Consider the following 8340-nt stretch of genomic DNA (forward strand, 5'->3'; position numbering starts at 1 on the left):
GAGTTCATAAAAACTGATGAAAAAGCATTTACATAAAAGTACACGATGCTAAAATAAATACATTATTGTTATGGGATGGTGTGGCGCCGTGGAAGAGTGGTCGTGCGCAACCCGAGGGTCCCTGGTTCAATCCCCACCTAGAACCAACCTCGTTGTGTCCTGAGCAAGACACTTCACCCTTGCTCCTGATGGGTGCTGGTTGGCGCCTTGCATGGCAGCTCCCTCCATCAGTGTGTGAATGTGTGTGTGAATGTGGAAGTAGTGTCAAAGCGCTTTGAGTACCTTGAAGGTAGAAACAACCACCACCCATTTATCATTATGTATTTTTTTATTATAACTGAATAAATGATTTTTTTCTATCTTGAATAAACTGTCAATAAAATTGAAGTGCAAAAAAAAAAGTCCAGCTTCAACACTTTAGTCACACGCACACACAGTCAAGTTGGGGGGGTCGCAGCATGCTGCGGGGTGGTCCTCCCAGCAAAGCAGACGGACTACACACAACATCACCAGCAGGTATAAACAGGATTTCATCTTCACCCAAAAAAAAGGAAGAAAAGAAAAAGGCGCACGAGGCAAAAACCCAACTTTGACCGAACTTTGGACAAAAAACAAAACTGCTTAACTGTAGCACAAATAAATAAAAAGGTACTTACTTGGCATCGCATGAAACAAGCAAGACTTACTGTTGGGACTACTCCGTCCTTCCAACACCTTTCCAAAAAATCTAAATAAAGATTGTAGAGTCGCCTTGAGGAGGAGCTTTGATGAAACATTAAATTCTTCAATAGGCGCCCGAGGAGATAGTTTTACAATCAAAATGTTCATTTATTTTCACAAACACAAAAATATGCACCCTGGTTGACTTTCTATTGAATCCAAAATAAAAATATTTAGTGGTAAACAAAGTACTTAGTGGTAAACAAAGTATTTAGTGGTAAACAAAGTATTTACTGGTAAACAAAGTATTTAGTGGTAAACAAAGTATTTAGTGGTAAACAAAGTATTTAGTGGTAAACAAAGTATTTACTGGTAAACAAAGTATTTAGTGGTAAACAAAGTATTTACTGGTAAACAAAGTATTTAGTGGTAAACAAAGTATTTACTGGTAAACAAAGTATTTAGTGGTAAACAAAGTATTTAGTGGTAAACAAAGTATTTAGTGGTAAACAAAGTATTTAGTGGTAAACAAAGTATTTACTGGTAAACAAAGTATTTAGTGGTAAACAAAGTATTTAGTGGTAAACAAAGTATTTACTGGTAAACAAAGTATTTAGTGGTAAACAAAGTATTTAGTGGTAAACAAAGTATTTAGTGGTAAACAAAGTATTTAGTGGTAAACAAAGTATTTAGTGGTAAACAAAGTATTTAGTGGTAAACAAAGTATTTCCCTCCTCACTCCTTCAGACTGACAACCCAGCTGTGCCTGATCGTTAATTAGAGGAGGAGGATGTTGCTCATTAATTAGAGGAGGAGGATGTTGCTCATTAATTAGAGGAGGAGGATGTTGCTCATTAATTAGAGGAGGAGGATGTTGCTCATTAATTAGAGGAGGAGGATGTTGCTCATTAATTAGAGGAGGAGGATGTTGCTCATTAATTAGAGGAGGAGGATGTTGCTCATTAATTAGAGGAGGAGGATGTTGCTCATTAATTAGAGGAGGAGGATGTTGCTCATTAATTAGAGGAGGAGGATGTTGCTCATTAATTAGAGGAGGAGGATGTTGCTCATTAATTAGAGGAGGAGGATGTTGCTCATTAATTAGAGGAGGAGGATGTTGCTCATTAATTAGAGGAGGAGGATGTTGCTCATTAATTAGAGGAGGAGGATGTTGCTCATTAATTAGAGGAGGAGGATGTTGCTCATTAATTAGAGGAGGAGGATGTTGCTCATTAATTAGAGGAGGAGGATGTTGCTCATTAATTAGAGGAGGAGGATGTTGCTCATTAATTAGAGGAGGAGGATGTTGCTCATTAATTAGAGGAGGAGGATGTTGCTCATTAATTAGAGGAGGAGGATGTTGCTCATTAATTAGAGGAGGAGGATGTTGCTCATTAATTAGAGGAGGAGGATGTTGCTCATTAATTAGAGGAGGAGGATGTTGCTCATTAATTAGAGGAGGAGGATGTTGCTCATTAATTAGAGGAGGAGGAGGATGTTGCTCATTAATTAGAGGAGGAGGATGTTGCTCATTAATTAGAGGAGGAGGATGTTGCTCATTAATTAGAGGAGGAGGATGTTGCCCACCAGGAGCAGCTGAACACAGTCAGTCAATATGATTGATGTGAAACATCCAATAATCCATCAATATCATGATTGGCATGATTCCATTCCATTGGCCAAACAATTATGAAATAAATAATATAGATAGGCTGCAACATCCCGGCCCTTAATTGTGTTTTAATGAAAAGTCCTGAGTGGAGCGAGTGATGATGATTATTTCACATTTCTTACACTTGACTCTGAAGGCCGTGGTGGTGGAGGATCTGACCGCGGGGTAGGAGGTCGATGGTGAAGAGTAGTGGGCCAAGTACTGAGACCTGGGGGACGCCGTGGGGGACTTGGGAAGTGGAGGAGGTGCAGTTGTTGGTTGAGATGAATTCAATCTCCTGACCATTGAGGGAACCCCTCATGAAACAGTTCTGTAGAGATGAAGTAGTCTTGGGATTTTTCCCACACACACACACACACACACATATATATATATATATATATATATATATATATACATGTAAATCAATCAATGTTTATTTATATAGCCCTAAATCACTAGTGTCTCAAAGGGCTGCACAAACCACAACACAAACCACTACGACATCCTCGGTAGGCTCACATAAGGGCAAGGAAAACTCACACCCAGTGGGACGTCGGTGACAATAATGACCCATAAACATTTATATATATACATACATACATACAAACATACATATACATATACATATACACATATACATAAACATACATACATACATATAAATATACATATACACATATATATATATATATATATATATATATATATATACACATATATACATATATGTATAAACCCTGTTTCCATATGAGTTGTGAAATGGTGTTAGATGTAAATATAAACAGAATACAATGATTTGCAAATCCTTTTCAAGCCATATTCAGTTGAATATGCTACAAAGACAACATATTTCATGTTCAAACTCATAAACTTTATTTTTTTGCAAATAATAATCAACTTAAAATTTCATGGCTGCAACAGGTGCCCAAGTAGTTGGGAAAGGGCATGTTCACCACTGTGTTACATCACCTTTTCTTTTAACAACACTCAATAAACGTTTGGGAACTGAGGAAAATAATTGTTGAAGCTTTGAAAGTGGAATTCTTTCCCATTCTTGTTTTATGTAGAGCTTCAGTCCTTCAACAGTCCGGGGTCTCTGCTGTCCTATTTTACGCTTCATAATGCACCACACATTTTCCATGGGAGACAGGTCTGGACTGCAGGCGGGCCAGTCTAGTTCCCTGCACTCTTTTACTACGAAGCCACGCTGTTGTAACATGTGGCTTAGCATTGTCTTGCTTAAATAAGCAGGGGTGTCCATGATAACTTTGCTTGGATGACAACATATGTTGCTCCAAAAGCTGTATGTACCTTTCAGCATTAATGGTGCCTTCACAGATGTGTAAGTTACCCATGCCTTGGGCACTAATGCACCCCCATACCATCACACATGTGTAAGTTACCCATGTCTTGTTCACTAATACACCCCCATACCATCACACATGTGTAAGTTACCCATGTCTTGGGCACTAATACACCCCCATACCATCACACATGTGTAAGTTACCCATGTCTTGTTCACTAATACACCCCCATACCATCACACATGTGTAAGTTACCCATGTCTTGTTCACTAATACACCCCCATACCATCACACATGTGTAAGTTACCCATGTCTTGTTCACTAATACACCCCCATACCATCACACATGTGTAAGTTACCCATGTCTTGTTCACTAATACACCCCCATACCATCACACATGTGTAAGTTACCCATGTCTTGTTCACTAATACACCCCCATACCATCACACATGTGTAAGTTACCCATGTCTTGTTCACTAATACACCCCCATACCATCACACATGTGTAAGTTACCCATGCCTTGGGCACTAATACACCCCCATACCATCACACATGTGTAAGTTACCCATGTCTTGTTCACTAATACACCCCCATACCATCACACATGTGTAAGTTACCCATGTCTTGTTCACTAATACACCCCCATACCATCACACATGTGTAAGTTACCCATGTCTTGTTCACTAATACACCCCCATACCATCACACATGTGTAAGTTACCCATGCCTTGGGCACTAATACACCCCCATACCATCACACATGTGTAAGTTACCCATGTCTTGTTCACTAATACACCCCCATACCATCACACATGTGTAAGTTACCCATGTCTTGTTCACTAATACACCCCCATACCATCACACATGTGTAAGTTACCCATGTCTTGTTCACTAATACACCCCCATACCATCACACATGTGTAAGTTACCCATGTCTTGTTCACTAATACACCCCCATACCATCACACATGTGTAAGTTACCCATGTCTTGGGCACTAATACACCCCCATACCATCACACATGTGTAAGTTACCCATGTCTTGTTCACTAATACACCCCCATACCATCACACATGTGTAAGTTACCCATGCCTTGGGCACTAATACACCCCCATACCATCACACATGTGTAAGTTACCCATGTCTTGTTCACTAATACACCCCCATACCATCACACATGTGTAAGTTACCCATGTCTTGTTCACTAATACACCCCCATACCATCACACATGTGTAAGTTACCCATGCCTTGGGCACTAATACACCCCCATACCATCACACATGTGTAAGTTACCCATGTCTTGTTCACTAATACACCCCCATACCATCACACATGTGTAAGTTACCCATGTCTTGTTCACTAATACACCCCCATACCATCACACATGTGTAAGTTACCCATGCCTTGGGCACTAATACACCCCCATACCATCACACATGTGTAAGTTACCCATGTCTTGGGCACTAATACACCCCCATACCATCACACATGTGTAAGTTACCCATGCCTTGTTCACTAATACACCCCCATACCATCACACATGTGTAAGTTACCCATGCCTTGTTCACTAATACACCCCCATACCATCACACATGTGTAAGTTACCCATGTCTTGTTCACTAATACACCCCCATACCATCACACATGTGTAAGTTAGTCATGTCTTGTTCACTAATACACCCCCATACCATCACACATGTGTAAGTTACCCATGCCTTGGGCACTAATACACCCCCATACCATCACACATGTGTAAGTTACCCATGTCTTGGGCACTAATACACCCCCATACCATCACACATGTGTAAGTTACCCATGTCTTGGGCACTAATACACCCCCATACCATCACACATGTGTAAGTTACCCATGCCTTGTTCACTAATACACCCCCATACCATCACACATGTGTAAGTTACCCATGTCTTGTTCACTAATACACCCCCATACCATCACACATGTGTAAGTTACCCATGTCTTGTTCACTAATACACCCCCATACCATCACACATGTGTAAGTTACCCATGTCTTGTTCACTAATACACCCCCATACCATCACACATGTGTAAGTTACCCATGTCTTGTTCACTAATACACCCCCATACCATCACACATGTGTAAGTTACCCATGCCTTGGGCACTAATACACCCCCATACCATCACACATGTGTAAGTTACCCATGTCTTGTTCACTAATACACCCCCATACCATCACACATGTGTAAGTTACCCATGTCTTGTTCACTAATACACCCCCATACCATCACACATGTGTAAGTTACCCATGTCTTGTTCACTAATACACCCCCATACCATCACACATGTGTAAGTTACCCATGCCTTGGGCACTAATACACCCCCATACCATCACACATGTGTAAGTTACCCATGTCTTGTTCACTAATACACCCCCATACCATCACACATGTGTAAGTTACCCATGTCTTGTTCACTAATACACCCCCATACCATCACACATGTGTAAGTTACCCATGTCTTGTTCACTAATACACCCCCATACCATCACACATGTGTAAGTTACCCATGTCTTGTTCACTAATACACCCCCATACCATCACACATGTGTAAGTTACCCATGTCTTGTTCACTAATACACCCCCATACCATCACACATGTGTAAGTTACCCATGCCTTGGGCACTAATACACCCCCATACCATCACACATGTGTAAGTTACCCATGTCTTGGGCACTAATACACCCCCATACCATCACACATGTGTAAGTTACCCATGCCTTGTTCACTAATACACCCCCATACCATCACACATGTGTAAGTTACCCATGCCTTGTTCACTAATACACCCCCATACCATCACACATGTGTAAGTTACCCATGTCTTGTTCACTAATACACCCCCATACCATCACACATGTGTAAGTTAGTCATGTCTTGTTCACTAATACACCCCCATACCATCACACATGTGTAAGTTACCCATGCCTTGGGCACTAATACACCCCCATACCATCACACATGTGTAAGTTACCCATGTCTTGGGCACTAATACACCCCCATACCATCACACATGTGTAAGTTACCCATGTCTTGGGCACTAATACACCCCCATACCATCACACATGTGTAAGTTACCCATGCCTTGTTCACTAATACACCCCCATACCATCACACATGTGTAAGTTACCCATGTCTTGTTCACTAATACACCCCCATACCATCACACATGTGTAAGTTACCCATGTCTTGTTCACTAATACACCCCCATACCATCACACATGTGTAAGTTAGTCATGTCTTGTTCACTAATACACCCCCATACCATCACACATGTGTAAGTTACCCATGTCTTGTTCACTAATACACCCCCATACCATCACACATGTGTAAGTTACCCATGTCTTGTTCACTAATACACCCCCATACCATCACACATGTGTAAGTTACCCATGCCTTGGGCACTAATACACCCCCATACCATCACACATGTGTAAGTTACCCATGTCTTGGGCACTAATACACCCCCATACCATCACACATGTGTAAGTTACCCATGTCTTGTTCACTAATACACCCCCATACCATCACACATGTGTAAGTTACCCATGTCTTGTTCACTAATACACCCCCATACCATCACACATGTGTAAGTTAGTCATGTCTTGTTCACTAATACACCCCCATACCATCACACATGTGTAAGTTACCCATGTCTTGTTCACTAATACACCCCCATACCATCACACATGTGTAAGTTACCCATGTCTTGTTCACTAATACACCCCCATACCATCACACGTGTGTAAGTTACCCATGTCTTGTTCACTAATACACCCCCATACCATCACACATGTGTAAGTTACCCATGCCTTGGGCACTAATACACCCCCATACCATCACACATGTGTAAGTTACCCATGTCTTGGGCACTAATACACCCCCATACCATCACACATGTGTAAGTTACCCATGTCTTGTTCACTAATACACCCCCATACCATCACACATGTGTAAGTTAGTCATGTCTTGTTCACTAATACACCCCCATACCATCACACATGTGTAAGTTACCCATGCCTTGGGCACTAATACACCCCCATACCATCACACATGTGTAAGTTACCCATGTCTTGGGCACTAATACACCCCCATACCATCACACATGTGTAAGTTACCCATGCCTTGTTCACTAATACACCCCCATACCATCACACATGTGTAAGTTACCCATGTCTTGTTCACTAATACACCCCCATACCATCACACATGTGTAAGTTAGTCATGTCTTGTTCACTAATACACCCCCATACCATCACACATGTGTAAGTTACCCATGCCTTGGGCACTAATACACCCCCATACCATCACACATGTGTAAGTTACCCATGCCTTGGGCACTAATACACCCCCATACCATCACACATGTGTAAGTTACCCATGTCTTGGGCACTAATACACCCCCATACCATCACACATGTGTAAGTTACCCATGCCTTGGGCACTAATACACCCCCATACCATCACACATGTGTAAGTTACCCATGTCTTGGGCACTAATACACCCCCATACCATCACACATGTGTAAGTTACCCATGTCTTGGGCACTAATACACCCCCATACCATCACACATGTGTAAGTTACCCATGTCTTGTTCACTAATACACCCCCATACCATCACACATGTGTAAGTTACCCATGTCTTGTTCACTAATACACCCCCATACCATCACACATGTGTAA

This window comes from Nerophis ophidion, linkage group LG29, assembly GCF_033978795.1.
Source record: "Nerophis ophidion isolate RoL-2023_Sa linkage group LG29, RoL_Noph_v1.0, whole genome shotgun sequence".
In the NCBI taxonomy this organism is placed as follows: Eukaryota; Metazoa; Chordata; class Actinopteri; order Syngnathiformes; family Syngnathidae; genus Nerophis; species Nerophis ophidion.